Source organism: Chinchilla lanigera, unplaced genomic scaffold (assembly GCF_000276665.1).
Source record: "Chinchilla lanigera isolate Chin_1 unplaced genomic scaffold, ChiLan1.0 scaffold00125, whole genome shotgun sequence".
Lineage (NCBI taxonomy): Eukaryota > Metazoa > Chordata > Mammalia > Rodentia > Chinchillidae > Chinchilla > Chinchilla lanigera.
Genome location: NW_004955526.1, coordinates 639171 through 663634, shown reverse-complemented (window position 1 = coordinate 663634; position 24464 = coordinate 639171). Strand labels below are relative to the sequence as shown.

Here is a 24464-nt window from a genome sequence, read left to right as displayed (position 1 = left end):
GTTAGGAACTTTGAAAGGTAAAATAAGATATATTTAAAGTGATAGAACAGTGGCTGTGAATGCTCAATAAGAATGAATGATTGTGGGACAATGCTGATGTCAAATATATCTCTGGTATTGTATTTGAATCTTCTTGTAGTGCCAGTCTTCTCAAAAATAGTTTGCAAACTATTTTTGACTGTCTCTAGGATGCCAGTTTCTATGAGATGCTGGGAACATGGACCAGGCGCACATTCTGCTATTGATTGTCTCAGTCACATAGAGGAGGTACACATCAAACACAGCTACTTACAGGCTTTTCTCTATGTCTGTAGTCTCTACATGAACTCATCTACCAAATCACAAAATAGTGCTGTTTCACACTTTATCCTCTTTTTAAAATACAGCTCCATGATTATGGTTATTTATGGTTAAAACTCCACAGGTTGTGCCTAGTTCAAAACATGAACCTTACAAATATTGCTGAATGAAGGGACTAAGAGCTTTGGGAAACTGAATTTCACTACTTACTGAATATAGGTGATTTTCCTCATGCTCATGGGCACCTAGATGCCCAAATCAGCATGGTGCTGATTTGGATCTGAGTCTTTTGAACCATGTCTTACCTTAAAATAGCTCTGAATTCCAAAGAATGTCCCAGCATTTGTAATTGCATCCACAAGCAATTTTCACAAAAGAAAATAGCTGGTGCTGCTGTTCTAGTGACTGGATATCTTAAATTGTTGTATTGCCTAACAAGTGAGAATTTCAGTTACATTCTTCAAAGACAGCTCTTCTCAAGAGAGCCATGGTAGGAGTATAGATGTAAGGATAAGTACAAACCACCTCCTGAGATGGAGTGAAAAGAAAACAAGAGAGGCACACAGAGTTTTGGAAATTTAAAGGAATTTCTTGAAATGTCTCAGAAGCCTAAACTGTACCATTGGGAACAATAAATACCTTTTTAGACATAACTGTGCCTCAGTTTTCAAATTTTTTACTTCATCCTCAACTTTGTTACTTGGTGCATTGATCCATTCAACTCCTCAGTGCGGTAAGCACATACTGTATATACTAGAAAATACAAATGAGCTCACAGACTACTGGCAGCATTTATTGATTCTCTCCCTGCTCACATTTCACTGGATAGAGATATGTGCCCTCTGAAAGGCCTATTGAGAAGTATTACATAAGCCAGGCGTGGTGGCGCACGCCTGTAATCCCAGCACTTGGGAGGCTGAGGCAGGAGGATCGGTGCAAGTTTAAGACCAGGGGCATCCTGAACTGCATAGTGAGATCCTGTCTCAAAAAGACCAAAAAAGAAAAAAAAAAGTATTATATATAAATATCTACATATATATTTAGAATATTTGCATTTTTAAAGTGAAAAATTCAAAAATTATATTCAGTGTAACTAAAAAATGAACATTAAAGTAGTAAGAGGTACAATCCTGAGTAAGTATGTGCAAACAATATTTAAGTTTTGTCTCCATAAACTTTTTTATGACTCCATGTGAGTCTTCTAGATAATAGGGTTATAGCCCTGGCTTCTACCTGTTATTACACAAAGGTATGTTTGGACAGAACTATCTTAAGATCATAGGCCATTCCATTGTGTAAGGAATAAGGTAACGAGATAGCCAAAAGTATTTTCTACAAATTATACTTAATATTTAGTTTGGTCTTCTTGTACTTTAATTCAATTCAAAAATATGGGAAAAAGTTTATATATTTTTGCTACAGTTGTGCTTCAGGCATGCTAGCCTGAAGTATGCTTATCCCTGGTCATGCTTTTACAAATATTCTTTAAAAATTTTTCCCACTTAGTTGAAGTATAACTGATAAATAATAATTGTATATACTTAAGGTATATAACCTGTTTTAGTACTGTATGTGTATACATTGTGAAATTATCATAAGGAGGCTAATTAACATATCCGCCACACAGTTCTTTGTGTTTGTGTTGGGTGAAGAACACTTATGAATAACACTCTTAGTAAAACTTTATAAGTACATAGTGATACCATATCTCAGGAGCCTGAGGGGATTTGTTCTGGGACTTACATGCCCCATCACAGATACCAAAGTTCACAGATGCTCAAGTGCCTTATATGAAAAGACCTCTGCTCCATGCCTGTAATTCCAGCACTGTAGGAGGTTGGGACAGGAGAATCCAAGTTGAAACCCAGTCTGGGCAGCTTAGCAAGATTCCTTCTCAACATTTTAAAAAATGGGATGGGGATATAGCGCAGTACAAAGGCCCTGATTTCTCTCCCCAGTTCTGCAAAATAAATATCCTAGTAATTGCATATGATGTATACACAATGCCACACATACATTAAATCAGCAGTTGCCAACACTAGGGACTGGTTTCATGAAAAAAAAAATTTTTTTTCATTGACCTGTGGGAGGTAATTTCAGGATAATTCAAGAACATTATATTTACTATGCACTTTATTATTATTGCATTGCAGAATATAATAAAATAATTGTACAACTCACAATAATGCAGAATTAATGTGATACCTAAATTTGTTTTCCTGTAATTAAACAATCCCATCTGAGGATGGTGGGAGACAGTGACTCCCAAAGTGTGTTGTTTATGTCCAGTTTCCTCTGTGATCTCCTTTTGGTTGCTCTCACTGCAAAACATTCTGCTTCAAGAGTATAAGAAGTTGGACACGGAAGCAGGCTTTTCAGTACTTTCGTGGTAATCTCAGGATATTCCAACTTGAATTCAGAATATATGGAGATTTTTAAATTCCTTTCAACATAATTTTAAGACCACTGTTATTTGCACCTCAAGCAGGTGAGCCTCTTTCGGCATAAACAAAGTAGAGTCATCTGTCCTAATCACAAATGGGTTGCAGATCCATTCCTTCCCCATTCAGGGTTCTTTAGTGGTTGGGAAGTAATGCTCAAACTGTTTTGAAAGCCAAAACGTATGATCATGTAGTGGAGGGGAGAAAGAATTCGCTGAGTTATTCTCTTTCACAGTCTCTGCTAATATTTGAAACAAGAAAAAAATTCCAATGTTCACCTGTCACTTTTGATCATTCTGATTTGGCTTTGAACACAAAGCCAAATATCTGCCAACTCAAAAACATTTGTTGTGGTCTGCCAATTTAAAAACAGTTGTTGTGATCCCCTAAAATAACAGATTAAGTCCACATGAGTGATATTCAACTGCCAACTTAAAAACAGTTTTATCTGCCAACTTAAAAACAGTTGTTGTGGTCCCCTAAAATAACAGATTAAGTCCACTGAGCAGGTTGAATATCACATGAATAAGCAAATTTTGCCACCCATTCTGTGTCACTGAAATGTTCTGCCATTGGTGACTGTTTCTCTAAAAGAAATATCTAGAGTGGCTCTTATAACTCAAAAACTCTGGCTAGTGACACCTTTAGAAAGCCTTGCTAAGTTGCCCAGACTGGGTTCCAACTTGGATTCTCCTGCTTCAGTCTCCCACAGTGCTGGAATTACCAGCGTGGAGCAGAGGTCTTTTCATGTAAGGCACTTGAGCACGATGTATGAGATGTGTATGCTGTGTATCTGTCTCCTCATAGAGCTGCATGAAGAGATGTGAGTTAAGGGCATGTACTTTCATGTGATGATTTTAATCACACTGTGAAAAATGTTGTTAAATGCAAATGACATATTTTGACTAGCTAGTATTTCTCTGAGGACGACACAGTGCCTAGGCTCACATTCAGAAATGACCTCTGGACTCAAAAAGTGAAATGGGGGCTTGGGGGTATAGCTCAGCAGCATAAGCACTTGCCTGGCAAGCCTGAGGTCATGAATTTGATTCGTGGTACCAAAAAAAAAGTGAAACTTAAAAAAAAAGTGAAACGGGAAGCTATCCAGGATATACTGACACAAAATAACCAGTTCAGTTTTCCTGATGTGTAATCACTCAAAGGCATCAGTAGTTTTACAGCTGTACCATCAGTTGGCAACAAAAATGCACTTAACATACCATACCCCTCCTCCTGGAAAATGTATCTTGCAGAAAGTCATCATTGTCAGGATTGGTAGACCATGGAGACTGACGAATTCCCTAACAATCATGCTTCAGTATCCTCTGCTGTTTTATCCATTTGTCCAGTTATGGTGCACATCAAAAGAGGAACAGGTACCACGTTTTGAACTGCAGTCTCTTGTAAAGAGTTCACAACAAATGTCCTTAGAAGCAAGCAGGATCGCTTCGTCACCAAGACTAAAGGCCTTCTTAGAAGGCTTTAGCACTACAGTGCCACTAACAATGATGCTCTAAGTGTAGACACATTAGATAACATGGTGGCTTTTAATAATTGCTTCTGTTCTTCAGGTTTGTGTATTTAAAAAAAAAAAAAAAAACTCCAAAGCTTGTCTTTTAATGCAGGATGCTTGGTCTCCATGTGCCAAAGCAGTTTTGAGGGTTTCACGGCTTTATAGGTGAGTTGGTAGCCACATATTATACAAGGAGGGCTTGGAGAATGTGAATCACTTGCTGCAATGAACCTTTAATTTCATTTGCTTTTAAATGCAGTTTTTTTTATTTGACTGTGTTAGAATCTTCTGCTCTCTCATTAGTGGGCCTGTCCCCTTTTCCAGAGAAGCTGGCAGATGATGTATGTTTTCACTAATTTTGACAAGGTTAACTTGTGGGCTTACCAGAACTGATTGAGACTAGTGTGCAGTGTGGGGAAGGCAGACAGATGGAAGTGGTAAATAAAATAATGGGTGGACCAGGCACCAACTCAAATAAGTGTTGGATTTTGACTTAAAGCTTGTCGCTAGTGGCAAGTGTACAGGTGAAATACATTAACTCACTTGCCATTATAAAGCTCATAACAGGTGCAGCTTAACTGTCCATTGCTGCTCACTGATAAGGTTTTGATAGAGTCTACAAACAGATGATTCATTATGTTCTCTGTGCAGACAAACCTCTCTGCTAATGTTAGTCTGTAGTTACAGCTGCTCTCCAGCGCTAGTATCACTGCCTCTGCTCCACCTCAGATTATCAGGCAACCTGTATCCTTATAAGGAGCGGGAAACCTGTGTCCTTCACAGTAGGGTTTGGCCTTTTCTGAGAATCTAATCCATTACTGATGTGACTGTGCCAGCATTGGTGAGCCCTTGTAAATACAGATGAAGCTTCACTTTATCACCTACAGCTCATCTCCTGGTGTTTGGCCCAGTTCCTAACAGTACTGGTTCATTGCCCAGGGTTTGGGGCCGCTGCTGTAAATCATTTCTAGATTACTTATAACACCTATGACAGTGTTACTGGCATTTAAATAACTGTTAAACTGCATAGTTTAGGAAATTATGACAAGAAATAAACAGTCTGTGCACATTCCTTCAGAAAAGGTTTCTCTGAATGTTTTCTATCCATGGCAAGTTGATCCGTGAGTACAGAACCCATACATGCATAGGGCTGACTGGATAATGCAGTTCTCTTAACTGTTGATGCCATGTTGTACATTAGATCTTCTGAACTTACCCAGTACATGTGAAGTTTGTACCCTTTGAACACCTCCCCATCCCCTCAGCTCCAGTTGCTGGCAACCACCATTCTCCTCTTTTCTTCCATAAATTTGACTTCTAAAGATTCTGCTTAGGGGCTGGGGATTTAGCTCAGCGGCAAAAGCGCTTGCCTGGCAAGTACAAGGTCGTGAGTTCGGTTCCTGGTACCGGAGAAAAACCAAAAAAAAAAAAAAGAAAAGAAAAAAAGATTCTGCTTATAAGCAAGATCAGGTGGTATTTGTCTTTTGTGCCTGGGTCTTTTCACTGAGCATGATGTCCTCCAGATTCATCCATTTTATCAAAAATGACAGGATCACTTTCCTTTTGTGTGGCTAAAAATGTTCCATAACAAATGCAGATATTCCTTGACTTATGATGGGATTACATCCTGGTTAAGCAATCATAGTTTGGAAATATCAGTTGTCAAAAATACGTTTAATTCACTCGCACCGCCTAGCATGGTAGCTAAGCCTTATAGTGTGTGGTAGAACGCTGGATCCTGAGGGAGATGGGCTCACTGCCACTACCCTGCATGAGGAGGGAAGGTCCTACTCTGTATTACCCTGGGAAGAGGAAATTCAACATTCTAAAACAGGGCCTACTGTGTGTGAGCCATCACAGGACTGAAAACTAAATGGTGAACCATTGTCAGCATGGGACCATCTATATATTGTTACTACTGTTAACTATACATTCTGTTGTCCTGTATGTTTGGGTGTTTAATATATAATTTTTAAGACAATGATCATTTTATGGAAAGCTTAGGAAGTAAGTCATTCAACAAAATCAATAATTCACCTTTCTTATAATTAACAAAGATTAGTACTGGACCATTAATTTAACATGGTCAAACTTGTAGTAGTGCTTGGTTGTAATGTGTTTTCTCTGATAGATTTTAACTTATAATAGTAAGATATTTGTACACTTCTGTAAAAGTACAGAAGTGTATGGAGTGTTTCTTTTCACAACTTGAGAAACAATTAAATTAGGAGTTTTCAGCTAAAGAAATCACCAGCAGAGTAAAAAGAAAACCCACAAATTGGGAAAAAATTTTAGCTGACTGTCCCTCCGACAAAGATCTTCTATCTAGAACATATAAAGAATTAAAAAACATCAGTTCCCCCCCCCCAAATTCAAAGACCCAATCCATAAATGGGCAGCTGAGATGAATACACACTTCTCAGATAAAGAAATACAAATGGCAAATAAATACATGAGAAAATGTTCAACATCATTAGTCATTTGAGAAATGCAAATTAAAACAACATTGAGATTTCATCTTACCCCAGTAAGAATGGCTAGCATTAAGAAATCAACCAATAACAAATGCTGGCAAGGCTGTGGAGAAATTAGGAGTTTTTTCATTGTGATTTTTTTTCTCATTGCCAAGTAAATTTGATCATTTGTATTTTTAAAATAGGGGTATACAGAGCTCTTTTATTAGTTATATTTGCCATTCTTCTTTCAGACATTTGAATTCCAAGAGTATTATATAACTGGAATCTTTTTGTAATAAGTATGAAATTGAATGCATTCTTTTGACAGTATTAAAACATTTTAAAGGAGAACTTCAATTCCATTCACCTATACTGAAGTACTAAATATATTCATTAAACTTGTTTTCCCTGGGTTTCTATATTACTTTAAATATAACTCTAAACATAGAACTCAAATATCTGGCTGTTTTTAAGTTAATCTTCATTTTCCAGTAAGCTAGTAAATGGACTCTTAAGAGTTTATTTGTAATCCACACCAGACATTGGGACAACTATCTTTTAGACTTTGTACCAGAAATATAATCCTTAGGGCACGGGGTATAATACCAGGAAGTAAACCAGGAGTGGTGAGCCAATGGATTTTGTCCCCAGTAACTCTGAGCTCCTTCACCACATCCCAGCCACAAATATGCATGATAGAGGAAAAAGTTACTGTCTTAGTTACTTTCCTTGCTGCTGGGACAAAATACCCAACACCTGCAGTTAAAGAGGCAAAGGTTTATTTAGCTCACAATTTGCAGAGGTTTTAGTCCATAATCAGCTGGCTCCAAGGCAGAGTGGCACATGACAGAAGGATAACAGTTCACGGTGGCAGAAAACAGCAAAAGTAACAAGCAAGAGCAAACCTCTTTTCCTCCCTTATATTGTATGCAGGCTATCTGTCCTAGGGCAGGTATAGCACTCACACCCCTGATTCCAGGACGATAGACAATGCACAAGTCACAAACACTAGATTTAACTGCCTCAGAAAAGCCCATCCTCCATGACTGTATGAGGCTTTGGGTGGAGGGCACCCAGACATACTGGGTTAATAATATCTCTTAGTTATTGCTGGCTGATCAGATCCGTAATCTCCAGAACAAGTGTACGGCAAAGGCTAAATAAAAAGAGGCAAATGGAATGATTTCAGGACTCCAGGAGAATCAAATCTCTCTCACATAACTGGAAATTCTCTCAGGGCTAAGACTAAGACCTTCTCTGGGTGGTCTGTATTTTTTTGGTTATCAGAAGAAGGGAGGGGAGTACTCAACAAGGGCAGAATTACTCAAGGACTTCTCCAAGTAAGGTATTTAAGTTAATCCACCCCAGAGTGAGAGGCCTGAGGCTACAGTCTTTATCTAGTTGAAATCCATCCAAGTGTCCTTGGCTGTGATCTTGTCTGATCCTTTGAGGCTTTCCAGCTTCATGCACCACTACAGGCTTTAGTAAAGATTAATGACTCACAGAGGTCCACTTACTGTGAGTCTACCATCCATTTCCAAGCAAAGAGCCTAGGCCTTGGACAGGTTCACAAGGAAACATAAAATGCCATTGGTTAAGTCCTGCTCGGGCTGCTTCCATCACAAACACAAACCATAACATTCCACACCTGGTCCCCCAAAGACTTGTGCACATCCCTTTATGCAAAAGGTATTTAGTCCATCTAAAGGTTTGGGGGGACATCCAGACACAAATCATAAATTACAGTTGTTGGGCACATAGTTAAAAATGGGGTTGTTTTTCAGACTAGGGATTGATGGCATTGACTGTTCTCTATGTGACTTTTTGCAGAGTTCCTGGATTTCTTTTGAAATATGCTTGTTGCCAGTAGCAGAGTGATGCAGGGGAAAACAATTCAGCTTAAGTCTGCTGTTGAATTACTTTCAGGGTAAATGAGCACATCAGAGGTTTGGTTCTTACATTAGATTGACCTGTGAGAAATAGAATGCCCTTTAAATTTAATATATCAGCAAAGCCATAGAAGGTAGAGGCAGTGTATGTTTGAAAGATTGTAATAGATTAAACTCTCCCTTTTGCTCCTTAAAACTCTTCTTTCGGGGGCTGGGGATTTAGCTCAGCGGCAAAAGCGCCTGCCTGGCAAGCGCAAGGTCATGAGTTCGGTTCCCGGTACCAGAGAAAAACCAAAAAAAAAAAAAAAAAAAACTCTTCTTTCTACTCTACAGTGTTATGTTATGGAGGACAGTTGATAACTGCTTACTTTTAAATGTCTCCAGATGAATTTGTTTGGAAAGATTAGAAATGATTAAATGAACAGGCTATAAAATATTTGGCTTATTTTCTCTTTATTTCTTAATGTTTATTTACCTTATTATATAATCTTCTCCTCTTAATATTTTAGAATTTTAAGTTGTTAGAACTAAATCTAAGCCAGACATGGTGATGCATGCCTGTAATCCCAGCACTTGGGAGACTGAGGCAAGAGGATTGTTGTGAGTTCGAGACCAACCAGGGCTACAAAGTGAGCTCAAGGCCAGCCAAAACTGCATAGCAAGACCCTGTCTCAAAAAGACAAAAAAAAGCTAAATCTAACTCAAATTTGTATCTTCTACCCAAAAAAATATGAAAATGATGTTTTTATTTTTCTTAATTTATTGTTCAGTGTTGGATTTTTAGCAGTTCATCCTATTGTTTAGAATACTATTTCATCTTTAACAGCAATTATGTGGATGAGCCAAAAATTATATTTGTAAGCTAATCAAATAGAAGTGTATGTGTGTGATGGTGTTTAACAGTAGTGGAACCTGCCCAGACTTTTCTGTTTGTTAATAATTTTAATTTTGTATGTAGCTTAACCTTTGCCATGGAATACCGTACCAGACAACAGTCTCCCCTTATTTCTGGGGAGCAGAATAAGGAGAAGACGTCATCTTCCTCTTTTGTACCTTGGTTAACGTGCACCCCCTCATCAGCCATGTCTCCAGTGATCCAGCCTGTTGTCTGTGGTTCTACTTAGTACTAGAAATACTACTTAGTATTAGAAAAATCTACTTATTTTGTGTGATGGGTGTGTTGAGTAGAAGATGAGGCAAGAAGAATCCCTGAAGTATGATAAGGCAATATAGATAATCTGATATGTGGGTCCAGTACATAATTAAAAGATAAAGTAAATTAGAAGTTTCCCAGCCTGCAGAAAAATCTGTGGCCATGTTCTTTTTGAGTCGATAGCATCAACCTGTGACATTAGCCTGCTAAATGGACTTGATCATACTTTGTCTTCTAAGGGTAAGAAGGAGTTTCTTTGATGCTACATGATGTGCATAAATAGAGTTGCCTTGCTCAAAATAGGGAAAAGAAATCTCTTTGGATTAGAGCCAGGGAAATTCATAGCTAGAAACCTAGAAACTTTCTTCTCAAAGAAGTTCTTCTCAAAGACAAGGGGAAGAAAGGTGAAGGGATTTAGGATTAAATGAATTAACTAAGAGTTAACTCTAGGAGAAATATGTATCCATATTTTACAGTTTACAATAGTTATGACACAACACAGCTTAGTTTCTTGATCTGTAGCGTAACTTCTTTTTAATCTGTATTGTTTAAGAATAATGGTATTCAAACTGATCAGAAAATCTCAAAGTAGACTCAAAGGAATTGGGAAATTGTGTATGACAAAGGTAGCATTTCAGACCAGTGAAAGATGATTTAATAAGTGCTGCTTTATGTATGGATGGTCACCTGAAAAAATAAAATTGTCTTACCTTACACCTAATAACAGAATTAACTCTATCACGAAAAAGATCCAAGCATTAAAAAAGAAAATGTGTAAACTACCAGTAGAAAATGGGGGAGTGCTATATATATTTTTTTAAATCCCGCAATCAGAAAGCCTTTTGCAAAGCAGTGTCAAACCCAGAAACCTTAGAAAAGATAGTGCGTTTTGGACAAAATTTAAAGGACATTCTGCGTATGAAGAAAAATACAAGTAAAATTAAAGAGAAGTGATAAACTGGGAGAAAATTTTCCAACTTGTATAATAGTCTTATATAAAGAGTTTCTTTTTAAAAGTATTTTTTAAAAAACAGTTACCCAATTGAATAATAATTTGCAGGACAGAACATATGCATGGTTTTAAGCCTATGAAATTTTGTGCAGATTTGTTCATAAGAAACTGCAGATAGAAAATGCTGCGATAGATGTGAGTTAATATGCACATACCTGTAATCTTAGCACTCTGGGGGCCTGAGGAAGGAGGATCCAAGCTGACTTCCAGCCTGAGCATCTTAGTGCCTTAGTGAACCTTCTCTCAAAATAAAAATTAAAAAGGACCTGGGGGATATAGCTCAGTTAAAGGCCTAGTTCAATTCCCAGTGCCAAATTAAATATATACATATATATTTAAATACATGTGTCCCTGCCCAAGAATTCTATCCCTAAACATTTATCCTACAGATATAGTTACAAGTGTGTAAATTATATATATATATATACACACATATATATATACACACACATATATATCAAGGTTACTGTATACTACTGTAATAGCTGAAAGAATTTACTCAAATAGTCATCAATAAAAGACTAACAGTATTTTGTACAGCTATACCATGGAACATTAAGTAGCCACTAAAAATGAAGCACATTTTTATAGTATATGATAGGAAAAAAAGTATGTGGAATCAAGTGTATAGTATGAATTTATATGAAATACATATAACTGATATATTCAGAATGTCTTGTACACCCTGAATAAGGATGTACACAAAACCAGTGAAAATGGTTAGCTTTTGGAGGGGAATCAGGTGGATTGAAGGCAGAGGGTAGGAGGGATACTTTTCATTCTATGCCAGTCTTTACCTAACTCTGGAAATTGTAACATGTTAAGTATAATTTATCCCAAAAATACATATGTTTAAAACTTCTTATGCAGACAAAAAACAAAAGAAAATAACATTTGTTTTCAATGCAGTTTCCATCCATGCATCCCAAGATTGCCTACCATTGGAAGCATTTTAAAACAGTGATAGACAGCAGTAAATCCTACAGTTATAATTAACGCGTTCCCATGAGCCAAACCACCACTGCGGTATGCATGTCTGTCCCATCAGGTCGCTTGTGCCTCTGGTGGTACAAATGGATCTCATCACTTTTATCAGTTTTTTTACTAATAAAATTAATTTAAAAAACTAACCAATGGGGTGGTCATGCATGTGCCTCCAGTACTTCAGGCTGTCTGGCAGTGAGGCACAGATTATGGCCCCTTCGTGAACTTGTTAATATGTTTTTGCTAGTGCTCCTCAATCTTGTATTACTTTGGGACCATTGTCATGAATGCTGATTTTTGTATTGTATTCTCAAAATGTAGGCATGTTAATTAATACAAGTGTAGATATAACAGTTTATTATGTGTATTTTTCAGTATAGTTTTTGTTAGCAAAGAAATAACTAAAATTTGGATAGCTCGTATACCAAACTCATAAATAACAAAAATTTAAGACCTTTTTTTTGTTTTTCTTTTTAGGAAACAAGAAATTGAGCAAAGTAATGTTTGACATTAAGACATACTTTTACGACTATTTTTAAAATTGTATTTTTAATGAGCCACCATAGGGGCAGTCATTTCCATAAGTAAATCAAAATAAAATGATAGGAGGCAAAATAAAGATCTAGCCTAAAAAATATTTCCAGTAAATATATGACATTGTTTTATAAATTATAGGTTTTTCTAAGGAGCCAAGGGCTGGGGATTTAGCTCAGCGGCAAAGCACCTGCCTGGCAAGTGCAAGGTCGTGAGTTCGGTTCCCGGTACCAGAGAAAAACCAAAAAAAAAAAAAAAAAAAAAAATCTAAGGAGCCAATCCTTTGTTTTTATCACTGGAACATAGCAAACATTTAAGTGATAGGAATTGGCCATTCCTCTCTTTCCTATACACTTGGATTTTTAAATTATTTCCTGTTTCTTAGATTTTTCTATAATAGGTACATAATCCACAGATAAACACTGTGTATGTTTAAGTTGGTAAGGTTCTCAAACTATATTTTACCTGGCAGGACATTTTGAGGTAATTATATATTTGGTTCACAATTTGAAGGTATAGATAATATATTTTTAGCAAATTCAACACAAATTAATGATTTCAGAAAATTTAAATTGAGTTGCTTAATAATTCAGTTTAAGTATCTTTTTCCTCACTGCAAAATTTCAGAGTATTGTTTGCCATTTCTGTATACTAACTTACTTCCCATTATTTGTGACAGGAAATCAAGTAGACAGTATGTCTTTATTGGACAGACTGCACTTTTAGGATTATAATCATCTAAATTATTTCCATGCCAGTATTAACAGAACACTGACTTATTCAAAGGCTATTTTAGTAGAATAAATAAGTTGAGTCTGATGGAGCTTTCAAAACAATGTGGTTTTTGAATAGTGAAGTACAGAGAGCACTGTTGCTTTTAACAAAGGTGAACCAAAGGACATCTGTGAAAAGTGTATCTATGCTCTGGAGATTCCAGAAGAGCCCCAGTGCCTAGTGCAGACACTAGATTAAAAAGGAAATAATTGAACTGAATGTTAATGAGGAAATCAGTGTGAAAATGGTAGAGCATCTCCATGTAAAATAAATGAGAGAGTTAGAAGGTTCAAATGGGTCTTTTTCACCATTCTGCCTGTTTTAGAAATAAGGACTCTTAATTGAAATAAGGAATCTAATGTATATGGAAAACCAAGGGCCTCTGGCTTTTATCTTTTTATCTAAAGTTCTGTCCTGTGCTCACCCCTACCACACACACATACATAGGTACTGCTGAATGTGTGTTGGACCTTTATTCCCCAGGATAGCTCCCTTTGATGACCGCCAACAACCTGTTGTGGAGGAGCTGAGAGGATAGGTTGGGTATGGAGTCTACGAGTTGGATTATGTAGTTTGTTGGTCCTCTTAAAGAGGCCCGTTTTTTACAAAAGCAAATAAAGAGACACCAGGGCTTGAAGGAGTTTTGCAGAAGAGAGACCTAATTAGATGGGCTTTTCAGAAAGATGGTACCTTGGTGTCATTAGACTCATGCAGTAGAATGGAGAGAAGCAGCTGGACGAGAGGGACTTTTAGGTACGTAACCTGACTTAACATTGAGGCAATAATTTATCAATATTTGGTGAGCTTATTTTTGTATGCTGTTTGTTTTTGTTGTTTTCTGTCATGTATTGTAATTTAATAGGATATCTGGATGTAAGGACCTAGAGTCTTCGAGTATTTATACCTAATGATCATCAAATGTGCTTTGTGATTACTTACAGTTATATACGTTCATACTTTATCCTTACATGAATTAATTTAGATACCACTAGTACCACTAAGTACCACTAGTACCACTAAGTAGAAACATTTCGTATTATGTTACTTTATGACTTTTGATAAATAAGGCATTTAAAGACTGGCATTTAAAAATGTCATCTTGTTGATTGAAATCTTCTCATCCCTGAATTTCTTTCTGAATTTGTTCACGGATTAGAATTTGCAGCTCCTGGTGGCAGTTTGTTTCACCTGCTCAGCCCCTTTGCCTCTGGGCCATTATCTAGCCCAGCCTCAGAGCTCACACTGAGACTTGTGGGCTGCCCACCGTGCCCCTCCCTGCTGTGAGGACCGTGCGTGCCTTCTGCAGGGTCGCCACCAGGCTCCCCCAAATTCTGTACAGGTAGATACATTTACCATACGTGTTTTTCTTGTGTAAATTTTTTCTTCAAAATAATTTATGCAAGAAGAAAAATCTCGTATGTTTTAAACTTACACTTTGATTTATAGCTTCTAAATGGTTGTGTAGTTAAAAGCCATTTCTACACCAAAATATTATCCCCATCCTTCGTTCATTGCTCATGCAAAGCACTTCTGTGCTGGTCTCCATTTCAGTTTGTTAATATAAGGCTAGGCTGTTAAATGTAAGTAATCTACCTGCAGTCCTTGGTATGCTTTTAAAACTCAGTGTTATCTAGAAAAGCCAGTACATGCAAATATTGAAAACTATGATTTTGGGTTGTTAAATTTAAGAGTAGTTGATAGGTAGTATGTTGGAAACCCTTATTTGATACTCGTATTTCCCACTCATAACATAAAGTCTGTCCATTTTTGCTTATCTTTAATAGATACCAACTTAGCCTACCACAGCAAATAAACTTTAAAATGACATCAAAATACTTTAATATAGCCTAACTCTTTTCCTTCTTGATTATTGTGATATTTATAAACTGATAGTTTTGTCTCATCAATTTTTCTTGTTTTTGGACCATAAAGGTGTTTGTTTTGGCTTCTGAAGCTTTATAAGGATATGTTACTTGGGGAGTAGTTGATGCCAACTTCACTGAAAACAACTATTATTTGAGCTTCTTCTCTTGACTAAGATGCAGTATTACAGGGACCTGATTGATTCTGGTACAACTTTCCTTTGAAAGGAGAAAAAGAAGTGGAAATTTTGGAGAAGGAAGAACAAGGTTTCTATCCCATGTTCTACTTTTAAAGGACATATTGTCTTCACCTCTGTCACAGTTTTCGTACAGTTAACTTGTAAAATGCAGATGTTAAGCTAGTTTGAAGGTTCAAAACTTGACAGTGAGCCGTGATGATTGGATAATACAGGAGCTCTTTGGGTTTCCTTTAGTTCTAACACTGAAAGTACATGCAGCATGACTGTTGGATTTATTTCACCACTTAACTTGCATTTCTTTCATGTTGGCCTCTACTTCTTCACCATAGGCTAGATCTCTGCCTCTTATTTCAAAAATAGGGGGAAAAGTTAGTTAAGGTGTTAGCTACTTTCTCTAGTTGCTGAGACAAAATACCCAACACCCAACATTAAAGGAGGAAAAGTATAAGCTCACAGTTTGTAGAGGTTTCAGTCCATAATGGGCTGATTCCAAGGCAGGGTGGTACATGGCAGAGGGCAACAGTTCATAGAAGTGAAGACAACAAAGCAACAAGAGACAGAGACAAGCCCCTTGCTGTCCCTTACATTGTATCCAGTTCCCAGGATTAGAGCAGTGCCAGTCCATTCCTGGACTGATGCAGCAATCACCCACCCTTAATTCCAGCATTGCACTACAAATCAGTCACACACTCTAGATTCAGCCACCTCCAAAAACCTTATGACACATGAGGTTTTGGGGGGACACTGAGACACAAACCAGAACTGTTAGCTTTATCAACTCCTTTGTCTACAGCCTTTAAACTTATCTGTCATGGTGATTTCCCACACCACTGTGTCACAGACCGAGCTACCTTGCCCTTTCTCCGAAACAGTCTGACTCTGGTGTAGTGAACTCATCTTCCCACTGTCACATGTGGGACCTTTATTCTCTGTCCTATCTTCACCAGATTCTTGAGCTGCTTAATATATTCAAAACTTTGAATGGTATTAAACAGAAAGAGAACCCTTCCTCCACCCCTACAGTTCATTCTCTTCCCTGCCCTCCATCACACCTGTACTTTTTGGTTAGATTGTTTCCTACTTCCTGTCTCCTTTTACAATTCTAATGTAGTTATTGCCAGCATTCCATTGTTTTTGATGAGGTAAACCAGAAACTTTGCATTCCTGCATCTGCTGGGCTCCTTCATCATCACACAGCCATCCTCCTAAACATGTAACTTTATGGATCACCCTTTTTCAGAACCCGCTATTGGTTTTCTTATTCTTGCTCTTTCCTGATTTCCCATCCACCTTGATTTTTTTTCCTCTGTCTTGTTTCTTGATTTCCTTTTTTTTCCTCCAATTTGCTCATTTTATGAAAATTTTATGAATATGTGGATTCCTAAGAGTTCTATATTTGGTCCCCTTCTTGGTGCTAAAGATACAGCTATTGTGATAGCTTCATCCACCATTTGCCTGCTTCTTTCTCCCTTGGGTGGTCTTTGCTTAAGTTCACTTTCCTATTCTCCAGACCGTTATTTCCAGCACCTTCTTGGAAACTCATTAGACACTGAGGTAGGAGTCAGGACACTCTTACATAATGCTACAGAAGAGTCATTAAAAGGGCAGTACATTTTAAAATAGTGCTCAGCGGAGAATATCCACAAACATTAGTTCTAAATGGTTTTTCACAGGATATGTTGAGGTAAACTTCGTGCTATCATTTACCTAATATCAGTTCTTGTCTTTAACCATCATATTTCCTAAATGCTTTATTCCTAAAGTCTTTATACAGATGGAATTAAAAAGTTGAAAAAGGTAATATGCTACTTATTCATGTAAAATTTGATTGGTAATTTATTCTAGGTCTAAGCCTTCTTGAGTCAAGTCTTGGTTGTATGTAAGTGCCTCTGTGTTTGGTTAGACTTCAAAAATACATTATGTTTCATCATATGAAACTGTCATTTATGTATGTCAAAGACAGGCAGATAACTTTCTTATTGTTTTAATGATTTTCATTTCTGTGTTTTATGCAAAAATGTTAAAACCAAATGAGGAAACCCAGATAGTTCTGTATGCCTGAGTCTTGGTAAACTGAAGGTTTGTCGTTGATTGTTTCCTTACTCTCTCTCAGATTTTGCAGAAGGTACATGTACAGAAATGCATTTTGGCAAAGTAACTTATCAGGAGGAAAAATAAGTCTTACCCCTCATCAGAAGGTTTTCTAAGTATCTTTCCAGTGTGAAGCTGTATGTGTCACAATTAGAAAAGGCAAGTATGTCTTTGAAAGTAGGCTGTCCATGTCTGCAGGGACCATCTTGGGACTTGTTTTGGTCTGGTGCTCATTATAATGACTGACCAAAGGGATGAAGCAGCCCCTCAAATCAGTGCAGATTTGTAATATGTCTTTTTCCCCTCCGAGGGATAGTAATATAATAGTTTGTTGATTCTATTTTTGGTTACTTGGTGGCAGTGTTAGCACTTAGTGAAAACATGTGAAACTTAAAAATAGTTAGTAAATATGTTTAATTTTTTAACAAAACAGCAGAATATCTGAAGTGATGTTTTTGGCTAAAAGGTGCTGTCACTGAGCCTTGATCTCTTTCCAGTCCTGTATCCTCATATCATCCAGAGTGCAATGCCTACTCAGAATGATGCACAGTTATAACTTGTTTTCTTTCCTGAACTCAGACAGCAAATTCACCCCAACACATTATACTCCATGCTACAGGTGATCATGTTTGTATTTGGGAATTTTTAAGTAAACCTTATTTTATGTCTTCCCTAAAATGTCAAAAAAAATACACAAACTTTGTGTTTTAGTTTTGTTAAAAAAAAATACCAATTCTAGAACAGTAAGATAGTGTTAAAGCAGTGTGAAACACCCCTGTTCATGATATTTATTTGGTAAATTTACAGGTTAATTCAATTATAAGAAAGAGAGGTTATCCCTGAGAAATAGGTGGGTGTCTTTGATGATGGAATTAAATAATTATTTTTTTGTTTAATTTTACCCATCAAAATAAAAATAAAGCAACATTTGATTTGTTTATGCCTCAGTATTAGTAACTAGAGTCACATCTCTTAGCTAAGATATCCCATTACATTCCTTAAATTGGCTATAATGTGCTGTAAAGGAAGAAAAATAATGAATGGTTTTGAGAATAAAGTACAATTTTTCTTGAGTAAGAAAAATAAAAAACAGTGTTCAGGATTTTAAAAAATTCCTTAAGAACCACATTGTAATTGCTGTTTTGTTTTTACTTTGTATGCTGATTTGGAATGAGGCTTTTCTAACAATAAAACTTCATTTTGACAGAGAGTATACATACTTTATATGTGGCCACATAATCTGGTACATTATTTGAATGTTTCTGCATTTGGATTAAAGGGTATAAGTTGCATGCTTGTAGGCATTGTGGAAAACACAGTCAGGATTGTTATACCATTATGCAGTGTCCTAACTTCTCCAAACCTCTCCAGATATATTGGATAAACTGAGAAAGATAATCTTTCTGAATATGTGCTTTATAGTAATGATTTTCATTTTTTAATTTTTGTCATTCACCAACACAAATGTCTCTTCTGCAGTTCAGTGGCCATTTTCTGCAGATCTAAAGACCACTATAAATTATCACTTGTCTCAAACTATATTTTGAAAATAAGTGATACAACCAAATCCAGTTTAACAGGTTGGAGCATGTCTTTTTAAAACAATTTACTCAATTTAAAATGGTTTTGAATAGTTCAAAAACGATAAATGCATTTACTGTGACTATTTTCCATATCAGTGAAATGACATGTGAATGATGTTACTCATTACAATATAGGTAAGATTGGAGAAAGCAAGGCGCATAGCCATCAAGAAGACGTTGTGAATAATCACCATGTATTCACACACAAAGAAATAACATGGTTCTCTTTAGAAAAGAAAAAAAAGCTGTATACATCGTATGCTATCTTCTGTATAAGTGACGTGTGATATAGATAAGTATTTATACACAGAAACACTGAAAGAATACACAGGAAACTGAACAGTTAATTACCTAAAAATATTGGGGCTGGAAATGGGCTAGAAAAAAATTACATTGACTTGAATCAAGTGCAGTAATAGCTGTCATCTCCTGTAATAAAATGTAATAGTGACCATTCTACTTTCCAAGTTCCAATCTACTTCCCCAATTATGCAGTTTCTTAAAAATGTCAAAGTTATTGAAGTCAGTAATGCATATTTACATGGGAAAATAACATCAGTGTCATCCAGTTTCCTATCCTTCTTTATTGGGAGTAGGAGGATAAGTAAAATATTTTGTACTTGACTTCTCTTATTTTAAACTCATCAGTTTCTATGGTATTTTTTTCATCTGTCCTTATTCCTCTATTATTAAGTTTATAGGTCTCACTTAATGTTAGGTTCCATTGAGTGTTTTTTTTAACGTTGTACTTACATAGATGTGTGGAGATTGCTTTTAACTTACTGTGGTCTGTTAAGGAATTACAGTTCTATGTATAGTACAAAGTAGAGAGCAATGTTTCTTAAAGAAGACATGGACAAATAAGGAAAGCGGAATTATATGTACTACTTACTAACTGGGAATGGATGAAGAAGGGCATAAGAAATCCTTCCTTGAGGCATAGGGAATTTAGAGTGCAGTCATATAGTAAAATTCTTATCATACTTTCATAATATTTGCTTTTAAATTTCAGTATAAATTAATGAAAATTACATTCAAGAATAATAGAGAAGATGTCTGTGGGTCTGACAGTAACTTTGTGCCCTGGGTCCTCCCCTCGCCCCATCTTGGTGGCCGTTCACAGTGCAGCTCTTGCCATCTCCCCATTTGTCCTCCTGGATCAGCCCCTGGTGCGTGGAACAGCTCTCTTCAGAGCTTCTTCATCCTGGGTTTTTATCTTCTTTTGCCCAGCTATACACATTACACAACACTGCCTCTCTTGTGCCAAATAGACAGGGAGAGAAGGTACTGGGTCTTGGGCTGCAATGACCTGGATTATATGGGGAAAAGAATGTGAGAGACAAAAGAAAACTAACCTATACTGTTGTGTATCCCAGACACTTACCCTTTACCTTCTACCTCATCTTTTCTTGATTAAGTTAGTCTAAGAACAGAGATCTTTCCCCTTCCAATATCTCTTGAATAAATTATAGTGCTTCAAGTTTCTATAAAACTGTCAAATATGTGGGGCCAGTCAGTTGTCAGTGTAACTTGTTCGGTGGAACCCTAGATAAATAACTTTTATGGGCTTCCACATTCATTCCGATCCTTTGGCTGCTGCTATCTTGACAGCTCATGCAGTGGCAAAAGAATTGTGAGGGACAGGTTCAAAGAGTTGAAACTATGTTGAAAGAGCTGACTGCCAAAAACCAGTGTTGAAGTCTTAAGACTAAATCATTTTTTAAATTCAAAAAATATTAACATGCATTGTTGAACAGATTCGATTCCAATGGGGGATCAAGGGTATGTGAAATTGCATTTTTTAAAGTTACTCGTTTCCAGTAGACCATAACAGAAAAGTACATGAAACCGCAGGGCAGGGTATCTCACTGCCCTCCCAGAGTTCAGACCTGTTATTTTAAGAAAACAAAGTAAAAGAGTTGAACTAAATTAGAATGATGAAGTGGTGAGAAGAGGTGGCAAGACAGCAGGCACTGCAACCCCCAGCGACTTAAAGGAGGGCTTCGTAAACCGATTCTGAGACCGATATTGAGACTGCACTGTCCTGCTCACCTGCTGAGGCTCATTCTGAAAGCCTTTTGACCTTGCAGTTACACAGCTCTAAGCTAGTAATATAGTACGGTTAAAATACAAAAACTGAATTGCTCTCATGGGTTAGGAAAACATTCAGGAAAACATGAAAAACCTATTTATCAATTAAGTATTTTTGTGCTTCTACTTCTAGCCTTTTCTTCCCACCTTCTCTTTGACATTTCCCTTGCAGAAAAAAAAAAGCATCTCGTGTGAGCTCTCAAAGGAAAGCAGTCTCTAAACTTTATAGTGGTGACATATAATGAGTTGAAGTTGCTCTACTGAAATTTTACTACATAATAACTGCAAAATTAATGACTCTGCCCCTCTTTGACTGTGAGGAGATGTTCATTCCAAAAGTGAGTGCAGATATGGTAGTCTTAGAGTGAAACCTTAGTGAAGACAGATGGCATTTCACGCAACAGCTTTGTTGTTAGTTCTGTGCATCTGCCTGGATGCTTTCCTCCTCCTGCTTAAATTGCCTACTCCAGCTTCTCCAGAAATGCAGAAAAAAAGATCAAAAATGATTTGCTTTTACTTAACCATTGCTTAGTAAAACAAAAGAAGATGCAAACATAGCAATCTCATGAGACACAGAAAAAAGTATTGTACTTTGATTAAAAGTATCCTACTTTGATATCTTAGCTCCTCTGAGACATTAAGAGCCATGCCCTGTTTTTCATTTGTTCACATCACTGGTTATACAAACCGATTGTCACACATTTTAATTTCTCCTACCTGCACTTGCCGAGAGCCCCTAATTGCTTGTTGTTGGCTGCTCTTTAAAAGCCACAGCTGTGTCACGCTGGTGTGCTCCTCCGTTACCCCCAGTCAGTTCAGAGATGCGTTGGTAATGATTCCAAGAAGGGTAAAACCAGCCACTACTTCCACAGTCCTTTTTGGGTTGTTCTTGAACTTTATACTTTTTATACAAAGCTCTGCTGAATCATATGCTGGCTACCCAGCGATGGTCTGCCTTCTGATTCATTTCCAGGAGAGAATAAATTTCTGCTGTTTTCCAGCAGTCAGTGACTTTTTGAGACATGGATGGGATTGGGGAATTTCATTTTTTGATCCCATGTGTGAATGCAAGAATGGAATGACACCTTGGCATGCACACTTGAATTGAGAGGGTTCAGAAACAAATTTGTCAGTAGTTTTAATTGTTAAATCTAAATAATATGTGCATTTTAGAAGAGAAAATTAACTCCATATCTTCCTGTTAACCAACAGGCTTGCATATAAGACTGTCTTCTTATGCCATTGCTCTGGGATCAGCAATACTTTTTCAGGTGTATAATTATGTGTGACCTTCAATTTTATTGATTTTTACTCTGTATTACTCCTTTTAAAATTGACTCAGCTATGTGTTTATACTTACCAAAAGTAGAGAAATGTAACTTTATTTTCCTATAAAGAGGAAAAAGGTACTTCTCATTCAATCACCAGTCCTATTCCTTTTTTTAAATATGCTTTGCCTAAATACTTGACAGTTTACACAAATGATTATTCATTTTTCTATCCATTCCTTTGTTCTTTATTGCCCCCAAGTGAAAAGATACCACTCGTGACAGAATGGCCTACATGTTGGTGACTTTTTCCACCTTCGTGATTGTCGAATTTTCTTGACATTATAGGCATTGTTGATTTACTGATTTACTAAAACCGTGTGTGGTGTAGCTATAGCCTGTATTTTCTAAATTATGCTCACTTGTGTCCTTTTCTACGGGCTTTTGTGATAAATAGGGAACACTCATTTGGAGAGTTGTTATAATCTAAATTCTTGAGCGATTTCTAATTTTCAAAGGGAGCTTCTTTCACCTCTATACATAATAGTTACTTAAGTTATATGAAAGATAAAAATGAGCCCCAGTGCTTTCTATTTAAAGATAAAAGGACTAAAATTCTTAAATGCACTCCTTTTAACATCGAAAGAAACTTTTACTTAAATAGAGCTGAGGAAGTGTCTAGCCTTTTTGATCTGTCTGAATCTTGATTATGAAGTTACTTGGTTTTGGGAATCCACTGTGTGAGAAGTTGTATATTAGTAGTGCCACAGGACTTGCAAAGGTGGTTAAGAAATGTCATTCCCCTGAAGAAGATTAAATCAGACTTAGACTACTGTATTCTGAACATCAGTGGTCTTAGAATGATCTTTCGTCACTTTTTATTACCGATAGTGATTTGTGTATGTGCAAAAAGCACTGGATATAAAAGTGATATACCTTGTACTTTAAACGCATTTGTAAAATTAGTTCAAATAGAAAAATGTAGCTGGGTGTGGTGCCACATGCCTGTAATCCCAGCACTCAGGAGGAGGCAGGAGGATTCTTGCGAGTTCGAGGCCAGCCTGGGCTACAAAGAGAGCCAGCCTGAACTACATAGTGAGACCCTATCTCAAAAAGACCAAGAGAAAGAAATAAATAAAAATGTAAGGCCTTGTAAATTTATAAATTCTTGCTGTCTGTCTGTCTATGTATCTACTTTGCAGTACTTGCAGTTGAACCCAGGACTTTTACAGTGAGATATCTCACCCATGTTCTTTTATTTTGAGACAGTCTTTCACTAAGTTAGCTGGATTCGAATTTGTGGTACTCTTTCCTCAGCCTCCTAGGATACTGGGATTACAGGCCTGTACCACTGTATGTGGCCTATAATTTTGTTTTTAATTAGCACCCTTGTACATGGGGGACATTGTGATAGTTCAGTACATATATGAGACGTGATCAAAATACACAGTTAATGTTTAAATTTTGAAAATGTATTATAGTAAAAGATGCATTGCCTGTAATCCTCCACAAAATACCCTGCCGTGCTTCAGACACATTTATCATTTTTGCCACATTGTGAGCAGTTCTCAAAGTCCTCTTTTGTGAGTGGCTTTACAAGGTGTGATAAAAAAATACAGTGCCATCTATACATTAGTGTGTTCTCATCCACCTGTTTGCCAGATCTGACACTGTGCAACTTCTGGCTCTTCCCCAGTGTCAGAGTGACAGTGAAAGGTGGTGGTGTCCTATGAACCTGGTATGTTTTCTTTATTCTTTTAAGTTACTTTTTAAATTTTTTTTTCCTTGTGTACCGAGAATCGAACTCATGACCTCAGGCTTGCCAGGCAAGCGCGTATGCCACTGAACTATATCCCCGGCTGAAAGGTGAACATTGTAAATTTATTTGGAACATCAAGGCACCCAGAACAGTGCGACTAAAGGTAGGAGAGAGGACTTCCAGGACTGCGTCACAAAGTGGCAGTAATTAGAAACGCTGTGTAAGTGTTGGAACCACAACTCCATCAGTGTTCATCTGAGTGCAGACTGACTGTTAGTGACTGACCTTACCTCTCCCTTAAAATGTACATCAAAGCGCTCCAGAATTTTTGGAGAGGGCAACAAATTTTGAAACTTACAAAACTATTATTAAAAAATAAATTAGAACATTTATCTTGAACAGTCTGAAACTAAAATACCTTTACCCATCGGGGTGGGGAAACACTGAAGATGTCTTCCTGCTGTGTGATTTTAGAAAAAGGAACAGAATATTGCAGTGCTGTGTGGGAGGACAGACAGCTTGTCGGCCCTTTGAGCAGTGAGCTTCAATGCAGG

General features: G+C 37.0%; 1 protein-coding gene across 1 annotated transcript in view; it reads right to left on the bottom strand.

The window, feature by feature from the left end:
* Positions 1–22058, bottom strand: part of Col10a1 (collagen, type X, alpha 1) — a 37719-nt gene extending 15661 nt beyond the window's left edge. Inside the window, exon 1 of the mRNA XM_013507369.1 lies at positions 21601–22058. The gene's annotated coding sequence lies outside the window, so the exon portion shown is untranslated. The remainder of the gene's footprint in view (positions 1–21600) is intronic.
* Between the last annotated feature and the right edge of the window lie 2406 nt (positions 22059–24464).